Raw genomic sequence first — 13,171 nt, 5'->3', positions numbered from 1 at the left:
AGTATTCCAATAATGTTAAATTTATTATATTTACATTTAAATGTCCAATTTTCTTTTCAATACCGAAATCATATACACTGTACTTGTTCCAATATAAGGCTTCAAGCATTACTTCATAGCTCACACTGTGCCAAGAACTATATTTTCAAAGTGGATAACATTAGTGAGAACTTAAAAAAAAAATCACAAAAATAAAACAAATTTCATCAGTCTATCCTATAAACATCTTTAAGAAATATTTTTCAATAAGCAGCTATTGATTCCAGCAAGTGGCACTGACGTCACATCTTCTGGTAAATGGGGTAGACTTGGGGTTCCACTCTTTTTTATTACTGGGCTTTTACCTGGCGAGTAACTCAACCATTGCTTTTTGTTAGAGGCTCTCATCTCTTCTATTTTGTCTTGAATTTGTAGACTGTTAACATGCTTTTTTGATAACAGCCAAGACTGCCCACTGGGAGAGTATCCACTTACCATACTTGTGGAGGACATGTTTCTGAAAGTTGAACTCCTACCTTGAGATTCAATGTTTGAGTCTACAATTATCTTCTTTAGAGCCTCTGGCTCTAAAGAAGATAATTGTCATTATTCTATTTTCCTTTTCATTATTGTTCTCCACATCCATATTATCTTTTTCATTATCTTTCTGACTTTTGAGCTTATGAAGAAGCCAGATGTTGGAATGTGTGGCAAGTTAAATTCGTGGAGTTTGGGCTACTGGAGGCCCGGACTTCAGTCTTAGCCACTTGCCTCCTGGAACTTCATGCATTGCACGCTTTGTAGGTACTGGCAGAACAGAGTCCTGCTTCTGCAACAGCCACGAAGCATTTTCAGAATTAAATATCTTTGTCATGTGAGTAAGTATGGAACTACATGTACTATGCTCAGACTGATAGTGAACTGCAGTTATCCTATAAAAGAAAGAAAACCTAATTTAACAAATCTGATGCCTATTGCTGAATCTCATGTGTACAGCAAAATACCAAGAAAAAAATGAAGTGGTGCAGCTACATCAATAAAACTAAATCAATATAGGTGTAAAACTGATAAACTACAACTGCTAAATTATCCCTTTGTAAAAGAAAAAGGTATCTTCAGATGCCAATAACCCCTATAGCCATGTATCAAATCTCAAAAGAATTGCACAAATTATTTTTATTAAGAAATGTCTACTCTCAATAAATAATAAAGGTGCTGGACATTTTAACTGGAATCCCTTTTCCCCAGATTTTGAGAAGTAACAAATAAAATAAATGGAGGGGGTTGTGAGAGGCCTGATCATGTAGGTTGTGGATTATCATCATAACTAAGTACTAAAACCATAAGGGTCTGTAGCTTGTGAAGCAATGAGCTAACTAGTCATAATCAAACACTTATGTACCTTGGAGCCATGTGTGTGATAGTATTGTTAACATTTAAAGGTATAGTATCAAGTCAAAACAAAGAGGCATTCTCAAGTTACCACAGAAATAGCTAACCTTGACTAGGCATGATTCTGTTTGAAAATGAAACTAAGATACATAAGCATTATATCTCTCTTCTGAAGAGTTACATACTCAAACATTAAGCAGTCACATGAACTGTTACTTTAAAGCCTGTTAGAGTTTCCATAAGCAAACATATAGATGCACGCAATAGCAACAAAGGCTCGATCTCGCATACCAGGATCTACAAATATATTCAAATTTTTACATTAGATCTCTAACCTAAGCCATTTATTTATTTAATTTATTTATTTAATGGTTTATGAATACTACTTGGTATCAAAGGGCTAAGAACTAAAACAGTAAAGTAATACCAAAGGATAAAATAGGAGGGAGAGGGAATAAATACCTACTAGCTTGCACAAGAATGTATAGGTTTTATTTCTGCATTTATCTTAGCAGAATATTTTTTTAAGTCTTCACTTAACAATAAGATAATGTACTACCTATGACTTTTTTTTTTTTTTTTTTAGCTTTGTAGATGAACACACAACGACGTTTTGTGTTCAATGGAAGTTTAATTAAATATGCACACAAAATATATACCTTTGAGGAGTCAGCTGAACTGAAATTTTGTTCCTTCTGTTGAGCAAGCCAATTTTGATTTGACAGACAAGGTAACTGGACAGTGATGCGCACAGGTGTGTCTGGCCCAGAAGCTGCTCCAGCAACACTCTTGTGCAACACATCATGTTCATCATCTTCATATTCCTCAACTCTGAAAAAGCACAATTATTACAGAATCTTACTAACCTAAACTTTGCATCTAATTCTTCATTTTTAAACATGATGGCTACTAGGTAGTAGGTTGATAGACAGCAACCACCCAGGGAGGTACTACCGTCCTGCCAAGCGAGTGTAAAACAGAAGCCTGTAACTGTTTTACACGATGGTAGGATTGTTGGTGTCTTTTTTTTTTTGTCTCATACACATGCAAGATTTCAGGTACGTCTTGCTACACATTACACAAACATGTACAAGCATACATATACACACCCCTCTCAGTTTTCTTCTATTTTCTTTCTAGTTCTTGTTTATTTCCTCTTACCTCCATGGGGAAGTGGAACAGAATTCTTCCTCCGTAAGCCATGCGTGTTGTAAGAGGCGACTAAAATGCCAGGAGCAAGGGATTAGTAACCCCTTCTCCTGTATATATTACTAAATGTAAAAGGAGAAACTTTTGTTTTTCCTTTTGGGCCACCACACCTCGGTGGGATACGGCCGGTACATTGAAAGAAGAAACATGATGGCTGTCTCCCACTGAGGCAGGGTGACCCGAGAAAAGAATCACTTTCACCACCATTCACACTATCACTGTCGTGCCAGAGGTGTGCAGATACAACAGTTCAGACGTCCCTCAAAACAGTTAATATCTCTAATGCCTCCCTTAAAGTGCAGGCATTGTACTTCCCATCTCTAGAACTCAAATCCAGCTAACCAGTTTCCCTGAATCCCTTCACAACCAGTAAATGAAATGATGGAATATGTAACAACAAAATGCAAGGAGGCAGTGGAAAGGTTTATTCCCAAGGGCAACAGTAACAACGGGAAGACCAGAACGAGCCCCTGGTTTACCCGACGGTGTAAGGAGGCAAAAACAAAGTGCAATAGAGAATGGAAAAAGTACAGAAGGCAGAGAACACACGAAAATAGGGAGATCAGTCGCAGAGCCAGGAATGAGTACGCACACGTAAGGAGGGAGGCCCAGCGACAGTATGAAAATGACATAGCATCGAGAATCAAGACTGACCCGAAACTGTTGTATAGCCACATCAGGAGGAAGACAACAGTCAAAGACCAGGTGATCAGATTAAGGACAGAAGGTGGAGAACTCACAAGAAATGATCAGGAGGTATGTGAGGAGCTGAACAGGAGATATAAGGAAGTTTTTACAGTAGAGACAGGAAGGGCTGTGGGAAGACAGCACAGAAGGGAACATCAAGAGGGAATATACCAACAAGTGTTGGATGACATACGAACAACTGAGGAGGAGGTGACAGCACAGAAGGGAACATCAAGAGGGAATATACCAACAAGTGTTGGATGACATACGAACAACTGAGGAGGAGGTGAAGAAGCTCTTAAGTGACCTTGACACCTCAAAGGCGATGGGACCGGACAACATCTCCCCATAGGTCCTTAGAGAAGGAGCAGAGATGCTGTGCGTGCCTCTAACCACAATCTTCAACACATCCCTTGAAACTGGGCAACTACCTGAGAAATGGAAGACAGCTAATGTAGTCCCCATATTTAAGAAAGGAAACAGAAACGAGGCACTAAACTACAGACCTGTGTCTCTGACATGTATTGTGTGCAAAGTTATGGAGAAGATTATCAGGAGGAGAGTGGTCGAACACCTGGAAAGGAACAAGATTATAAATGAAAACCAGCATGGGTTCATGGAAGGCAAATCTTGTATCACAAACCTCCTGGAGTTTTATGACAAGGTAACAGAAGTAAGACACGAGAGAGAGGGGTGGGTAGATTGCGTTTTCCTAAACTGCAGGAAGGCCTTTGACACAGTTCCCCACAAGAGATTAGTGCAGAAGCTGGAGGATCAGGCGCATGTAAAAGGGAGGGCACTGCAGTGGATAAGGGAATACCTGACAGGGAGGCAGCAACAAGTCATGGTACGTGAAGAGGTATCACAGTGGGCGCCTGTCACGAGCGAGGTCCCACAGGGGTCAGTTCTAGGACCAGTGCTATTTTTGATATGTGAACGACATGATGGAAGGAATAGACTCTGAAGTGTCCCTGTTCGCAGATGATGTGAAGTTGATGAGAAGAATTAAATCGGACGAGGATGAGGCAGGACTGCAAAGAGACCTGGACAGGCTGGACATGTGGTCCAGTAACTGGCTTCTCGAATTCAATCCAGCCAAATGCAAAGTCATGAAGATTGGGGAGGGGCAAAGAAGACTGCAGACAGAGTATAGGCTAGGTGGACAAAGACTACAGACCTCACTCAGGGAGAAAGACCTTGGGGTGACCATAACACCGAGCACATCACCGGAGGCACACATCAACCAAATAACCGCTGCAGCATACGGGTGCCTGGCAAACCTGAGAATAGCGTTCCGATACCTTAATAAGGAATCGTTCAAGACACTGTACACTGTGTATGTTAGGCCCATACTGGAGTATGCAGCACCAGTCTGGAACCCACACCTGGTCAAGCACGTCAGGAAGTTAGAGAAAGTACAAAGGTTTGCAACAAGGCTAGTCCCAGAGCTCAAGGGAATGTCGTACGAGGAAAGGTTAAGGGAAATCGGACTGACGACACTGGAGGACAGAAGGGTCAGGGGAGACATGATAACGACATACAAGATACTGCGGGGAATAGACAAGGTGGACAGAGATAGGATGTTCCAGAGAGGGGACACAGGGACAAGGGGTCACAACTGGAAGCTGAAGACTCAGACGAGTCACAGGGACGTTAGGAAGTATTTCTTCAGTCATAGAGTTGTCAGCAAGTGGAATAGCCTAGCAAGTGAAGTAGTGGAGGCAGGAACCATACATAGTTTTAAGAAGAGGTATGACAAAGCTCACGAAGCAGAGAGAGAGAGGACCCAGTAGCAATCAGTGAAGAGGCGGGGCCAGGAGCTGAGTCTCGACCCCTGCAACCACAATTAGGCGAGTACGATTAGGTGAGTACACACACACACACACACACACACACACGACATGACGGAAGGAATAGACTCTGAGGTGTCCCTGTTTGCAGATGACGTGAAGTTGATGAGAAGAATACACTCGATCGAAGACCAGGCAGAACTACAAAGGGATCTGGACAGGCTGCAGAACTGGTCCAGCAATTGGCTCCTGGAGTTCAATCCCACCAAGTGCAAAGTCATGAAGATTGGGGAAGGGCAAAGAAGGCCGCAGACGGAGTACAGTCTAGGGGGTCAGAGACTACAAACCTCACTCAAGGAAAAAGATCTTGGGGTGAGTATAACACCAGGCACATCTCCTGAAGCGCACATCAACCAAATAACTGCTGCAGCATATGGGCGCCTAGCAAACCTCAGAACAGCATTCCGACATCTTAATAAGGAATCGTTCAGGACCCTGTACACCGTATACGTTAGGCCCATATTGGAGTATGCGGCACCAGTTTGGAACCCACACCTAGCCAAGCACGTAAAGAAACTAGAGAAAGTGCAAAGGTTTGCAACAAGACTAGTCCCAGAGCTAAGAGGTATGTCCTACGAGGAGAGGTTAAGGGAAATCAACCTGACGACACTGGAGGACAGGAGAGATAGGGGGGACATGATAACGACATACAAAATACTGAGAGGAATTGACAAGGTGGACAAAAACAGGATGTTCCAGAGATTGGACACAGTAACAAGGGGACACAGTTGGAAGCTAAAGACACAGATGAATCACAGGGATGTTAGGAAGTATTTCTTCAGCCACAGAGTAGTCAGTAAGTGGAATAGTTTGGGAAGCGATGTAGTGGAGGCAGGATCCATACATAGCTTTAAGCAGAGGTACGATAAAGCTCACGGCTCAGGGAGAGTGACCTAGTAGCGATCAGTGAAGAGGCGGGGCCAGGAGCTCGGACTCGACCCCCGCAACCTCAACTAGGTGAGTACAACTAGGTGAGTACACACACTCACTCTCATGCCTGCTGGATGTCCAAGCCCATTGCACACACAACCTCCAACTTGAGCTGCACTGTCAATATATCACCTAGTACACACACCTGATCCATTAATTTTGCATTTAGAAAATAACAAAGATATTCAGTAAACAAGATATAATACATCTCAATTAGGATGAATCAGAGATGTATACAGCTTGTTTTCCCAATGTACAATAAATGTAAATAGTTTGAACATGTTCCAATGATCAAGAAACTTATTACCAGATTTCTAGTCTATTACACCATATCCAAAATACAAAATATCACGGAAAATAAAAGAGGAAGAATGATTTATACATCTGCTGTGCACAGCAGAGCCCTCCTACTTGCACAAGCCACAATAACACAGCCCGAGTTTCAGCAATAATTCATTCCAGAAAGCTGTTTGAATGCCGTTACCAAATAAATTTGTTCCCTAAAGGAATAATGTATAAATTAGATTAGTCCGTTTCAGACCCCCAAAAATACACCTACAAAAGGACTTACAATAATACACTTACATAACTGTTAGAGTTGGGAGCTGAACGGAACTTGGCATACCACTGTATTCACAAGTATGACATAGAATAAGAAAGTTAATTTAAGATATTAAGAGTTTTATAAATTACTGTATGAATTACAGTCTCCACAAGGATTGCAGGGATAAATTATTAACCAATTTTCCTCCTATGGTATAATAATGACAATTTTTTTTTTATTCCACTCCTAACTTTAGAGGCAGATGACATGTTCAGGCATGCAGCATCTGGGTCAGATTCTCCATGGATTTAGAGAAGGAAAAACATGCCTGTCACAAATATCAGATCATTACATCACTGACATTGGAAGATAACCAAAACACAGATGTGGTCTACACAGATTTTGCAATGATATTTGACAAATTCCCAAGTAGTAGGTTAGTAGATAGCAACCACCCAGGGAGATACTTCTGTCCTGCCAAATATGTGTAAAGCAGAAACCTGCAATTGCTTTACATAATGGTAGGGTTGTTGGTGTCTTCTCTCTCTTTCATAAACACGCAGGATAACAGATATATCTTGCTACTTCTACTTACTTAGGTCACACTACACATGCACATACAGGCACACACAATCACCCACACACATCCATCCATCCATCTGGGTTTTCTTCTATTTTCTTAATAGTTCTTGTTCGTGTTTATTTCCTCTCGTCTCCATAGTGAAGCGGAAAAGAATTCCTCCGTAAGCCATGCATGTTGTAAGAGGCAACTAAAATGCCAGGAGCAAGGGGCTGGTAACCCCTTCTCCTGTACAAATTACCAAAACCATTGCTCCATTTCATTGTATGCATCTAAATATGTAAAAATATACAGTGCTATCAAAACATATGCACCGTTATTCAATTCTAAGTTAGCAACTCTCCAGAAATACTTGACAACCCTACATGAGGTTCCAAACTCAAAAGAGTATACAGTACATGCAAACTTGCCACAACCACAATGCCCCTGCTGTCATCCAATGCCAAGCAGCATCCACAAAGTATTTTTCTTGAAAGCCACAACATGGATATATCTGACAAAAATAGGGAACTTACTTTGCTGGGATGACAGGTGATGGGTGGTGAGTGATAGCATCTGGCAGCTGGACAGAACCAAATTCCGAAATAGCAGAGCAGAGTGCAGTCTCGTCCAACTGTACTGCCACACGCTTCACATGTACAACATCCTTCAAGCTGTAAGTTATTCACATTACAAAAGAATATAAGAATGGAATCCTCACCTCCAATACAATAAGCTGCTGACCACCTAATCCACATTTTAGAAGAACTGCCCACTATGTGCAATTAATGTGGATGAATAAGGACCCAACAAAGAACAAAAAATTAATATATTTATTGTGGGAAGTCTGAAGAAATATAGAATGGGTATAACTGAAAACTGCTGCATTAGAAAAATGCTGTAAAGCAGGGCCCACCTGTACTTGTTATAATCATCTCCGTGGGGAAGTGGTACAGAGTACTTCCTCCTTAAGTCATGTATGTCGTAAGAAGCAACTAAAATGCCAGGAGCAAAAGGCTAGTAACCCCTTCTGTATAAATTACTAAATTTAAAAAGAAATAACTAGTCTATTTTAGTTCACCCTCCCTTGGTGGGAGACAGCCAGCGTGATACACAAAATAATAATAATTCTTGAGCAAATGTTCTTTCAAAAAATTCACAAGCGCTCACAAACCAAGCCATAAATGCAGCAATAACAAAAGAAATACTGAAGTTTATATTAAAAAGACAGTCTGACATGAGGATCACAAGTTCTAGAAAATAAGTGCTTACAAATGAGACCTGAAAGGATGAACAGTCATGAATCTTAACAGACATACTTCTGGCAACAGTTAATGATGGTGAATGTGTTTCCTCTTTTGGGTCACCTTGCCTTAGTGTGCAATGGCCGTTGAAGTATAAAAAAAAAAAAAAAAAAAAAAAAAGGTCCAAGAAGGGACGGAGACTAAAACGAGTCAAAGTGAGTGTGGTTCCTTTGTACGTAAGGATAAAAAAAAATACTGAGAATTTTAAGGTCATAATTCTGTTAAATACTCCAGGTAAAGTGTTGGGCAGGCAGCTAATTCATAAAGTGATTGGAAGAATGAATTACAATAAAAGAAGAGATCTAGAAAGGCAAAGAAATATCCAAAAATGTTTTTATTGAAACAAGGCAATGTATGCAAGTCTGTGGAAAGAGGTACAGTATGTAAATTGATGCAAAAATGGTGCCAGATCAGCCAGGTTGTAATGTCTATGTATGCCTGTAAGCTGCTAGCAGAAACAACCTAGACTAAACAGTCAACATGGAAACCTGGCCTCAAGCCAGACTGACAAAGAATACAAACCCTCAAAACTGTTCACAGGTATGTCAGGAGCGGCAATGCATTCAATAGTAATGCCAAAAACTTGAATACGTGTGAAGAACACTAACTACTGACAAGAATATCACTGGAGGCAATGAAAAGCTCGTCCAAAACATGTATGGAAGTGTAAAAATAATGCAGAAAATTTGACAACTACTTAAATCCGAAAGCATGCAACTGACGAAACTCTCCTGTATAAATTACTAAATGTAAAAGAGAAAACTTTATAATTTTTTGTTTTAGGGTGGGAGAAGGCTGATGTTGGGGGGAGAGGGTTAATGAAAATACTGAAATTCACTGGAATGAAAAATGGTATAAATGGTGCCCCAAAAAGGGGTCAGAAACAAAGGATGAGAAAGGAGTTGAGACCTTAGTGCTTTCACATTCAGCACACTAGCAGTCTCCCACCGAGGTAGGGCAACCATTGCTCACACTACCACTGTGAATGACGGCAGTTATGAATGGATATTTCACATGATTTGTAATGTGAAGAAAGAATTCTGGAAACCTGACTAGCCAGTTTTGTGGACAAGTACAGTGCTTGCATTCTAAAATGTATGGGGGGTTGTCTAACCTATGTGAATCAACAACACATTCCAGTAATTACACACTTTAGCAATATCAAGTAGAGAAATGGGTTTCCTTCTCTGATGAGAAACAGACCCTTCCCCAAAATTAGCCTTAACCCACATACACTGCTCAACTTACCAATCCATATCATCCACTTTAATCTTCTCAAGGGTGCTAGTATCAGCCTCAGTGCAACGCATGAGAAGATCTCGTGTAGCCAGGAGAGCTCCTTTACCATGCATTAACCCAGCTTGCTGAGTTCCCAGCAGGCAAGTCTGATGAGCTGTAACAACCTGAAATGTTAACAATAGTTTGAGAAAAGCATTTAAAATTATAGTGTAACTAACATTAATACAAAATATTCCCATTATTTTATTAATAGTTACATTAATAGGGAGAGCTAAACCCATAGTGGTCATGTAGCACCTATGGAATGGGATGCAATCAGGTTCACTCCACAGAAAGGAAAGTCCATTCCTATTACTTGAATCAAGAGCTCCAAAGTAGTCATGTAATCTTCCTTGAAAATATACACTGTCACATACCCACCGATCAGAAACTGTCCAATGAATTTAATACCGCACATAGAATGTGACAGTTAATAGTGTCAAGTGAGAGTAGCTTTTCCATTTACTACTGTATACCTAAGGTTAATTAACTTTTTCTACAGCCTTTCCAGGGAACAAACTGTCACCTGGCATAATGTCAGATAATCTATTAATGAGCTAATATACCAAATTGTTTCAAGGATCCCTCCCCTCCCAATCCCAAATATTCAACTCACCTCCACTTGCCGTACCAACTGTCGCTCCCTTCCTCTCAATGCTCCAATGTGACGTTCCACTATCTCGTGGATTTCATCCTTTACCTGCAATCACATCAGCACTTAATTGCACTCATGTCCTTTTACCCAACAATGTCGGTAATTCTACCGACATTAATACACTTAAATTTCATAAGCAAAGCTTAGCTTATACTTTATAACAATATTATATTAAAAGTATCAAAGTTGTTATAAATGATCAACTAAAAAAAAAAAGAGCAATAGATAGCTGTATTTGGAAACTGAAAATTAGACATCTCTGATTAACAAGGCAACTCACCAAAGTATGCAAGTCAACATTACTTGATCACTAGCAAATTTCCTTGAAAAAATATTACAAAAGTAAAATCATAATATATCCTAATTAAAGTATTCAAAGCTGGCAATGTACAAATCAATAGCTTCGCTCTCCAACTTTAAACTGATTTCATATGTATGTCAATTTGTTACAAAATCAAGAAAATACAGAAGGATATCTACCTAAAAGCAATTTTTAATCAATAAATTGTCTTATCATTTTATCTTCATAGCAACAAGTCTGAAGTGAATTTTATCTATAATCAATCAATTCTTGTATTCCTAGGAAACAACATTCTCACATCATTTGTTTAAAATTCACATGGAATATAAAAGCAATTTAACAGTCCCCTTCAGGCTGCTCCAAGAGTTTTATACTGAGACACAAGGGAGGCTAAATACAGAACAAGCAAATTAGGACATAAAAGGGAAAAAAATCCAGTAACACCCAAAAACAGTACAGTACTGAATATGCTGATCTGGGCCCTATTAATAAAAAGGCTCATTGAAAAATTCTCTGCTAACAGATCCACACTGCGTGAGGTCACGTGTGATTATACAAAACTGCAAACATGGTAGATGTACTGTATAACAACTTCTGTCTGTATTCAGTAAAATTTCTAAGACTGTACAGCACGGGTCCCCAGCATGCAGCCCAAGGGCTGCATATGGCCCTTCAAGAATTCACTTTTACAAAGGCTCCACACTGCGCAGTGTCAACAAGTACAAAATATTTAATGTCGTTTATAACACCAAAACCTTATTGCCATCTCTAATAACCACATTTCACTTCTGGTGTACATAATTACATGTATAAAAAAAGAAAACTGGAAACTGAAGCCATCCTTTAAACTTGGCTCTGCAAACTGGCCCTTTCATGCTAAAAGGTTGGGGGACTACTGATGAACAGTATTGGCAGACTTACAAAATCCCTCAAATTGTAATCCATAAAATGCAAAGCTTAAACATATTTTATTATCTTTCTTTTTATTATTAACACACTGGTCATTTCCCACCAAGGTAGGGTGCCCCCCCCCCAAAAAAAAAAAAAAAAAAAAACTACACCATCATTCACTCCATCACTGTCTTGCCAGAGGTGCACTTACACTACAGTTATAAAACTGCACCTAGAATGAGGGACTAATTCCAGAACTGCACACTGAAATTATGTACTCCTAACAAGTGGGAGTCATATTGTAAAATATGGTACCCCCAAGTATTAGTGCATTTAGAAAGTTGTATAGTTTGGCAACGTGGTAAAAAACAAAAAACTAAGTGATTTTCTGAACATCAAGAGCAAGTCAAGAAAGAAAAAACTATTATGAACAACTGCACAGTTTTATGCATGTGCACAGCTTGGTCAAATCTGCACTAAGGCAACAAAACAACCTTTCAAAAGAAGTGCCAATGAATACATATTATTACACTTAGGTCAGCACTAAATCTGTAGGGGTTATACAGTGCCTGGGGAATGGGAGGCATTCAGGTGTGACCCAAGGAAGAAAGCAGATCAAACTTCTAGAATCAACAGCCCTTCACCGATTATATGTGGTTTGTAGATGAATGGTTCAGAGAACCGACATGTTGATAAATTAGACACATGTACAACTCTTGGGTATCTTTATTGAGGAAACGTTTCGCCACACAGTGGCTTCATCAGTCCATACGTAGGAGAATCTTGAAGAACAGGAGGAGAATGAGGTAATCAGTCCCTCAACCTTGAGTCGATGTGGTCAGTCCATCAATCTTGAATAGATGGACTGACCACATTGACTCAAGGTTGAGGGACTGATTACCTCATTCTCCTCCTGTTCTTCAAGATTCTCCTTTGTATGGACTGATGAAGCCACTGTGTGGCGAAACGTTTCCTCAATAAAGATACCCAAGAGTTGTACATGTGTCTAATTTATCGATTATATGTGGCAAACACTTGGAGAGAATACATTGGAATTCTGTATTAATATGAAAAAAAAATAGATTACTGATGTGTAAATGTGTGAATACACACACATTTTTATCCCCATTCTCAACAGTGTAATATATTTAAATTGACCAATAACGTGTTCTATAACGTACAACATGGTGAAACTTTTGATTGCAATCAAATATACAGCTTTAAATTACTTTTTGGTCATTTTCCTGGAGGTGCTGGCGATATTCTTCCACTTTGGTGAGAGAGTTCTGCACAAACGCCAGCTTCAGTGCAACATCGAGTTCCAGCCTCTCAAGAGACATCTGTCAAAATAGGGATTACATTAATTACCAAAAATATTATCGCTATTCACAAATCATTTTGTTTTTTATTAACACATGGGCCATTTCCCACCAAGGCAGGGTCGCCCAAAAACAGGAAAAACATTTTCATCAACACTCACTCCGTCATTCACCGTCTTGCCAGAGGCATGCTGATACCTACTACAGTTAAAAAAAAATATATTTCTGAAAAAACTAATCAGTTAATAACAAACAGTTGACAATTTACTTCAT

The 13,171-nt window shown here is 39.6% G+C and overlaps 1 pseudogene; it reads right to left on the bottom strand.

Annotated features, from left to right (window-relative positions):
- Nucleotides 1-251: 251 nt before the first annotated feature.
- Nucleotides 252-12,946, bottom strand: LOC128698325 (uncharacterized; annotated as a pseudogene).
- Between the last annotated feature and the right edge of the window lie 225 nt (nucleotides 12,947-13,171).

The sequence above is a fragment of the Cherax quadricarinatus genome, unplaced genomic scaffold, assembly GCF_038502225.1.
Source record: "Cherax quadricarinatus isolate ZL_2023a unplaced genomic scaffold, ASM3850222v1 Contig442, whole genome shotgun sequence".
Taxonomy (NCBI): Eukaryota; Metazoa; Arthropoda; class Malacostraca; order Decapoda; family Parastacidae; genus Cherax; species Cherax quadricarinatus.
The sequence above is the reverse complement of the archived record's forward strand: the minus strand, read 5'-3'. Positions and strand labels throughout refer to the sequence as shown.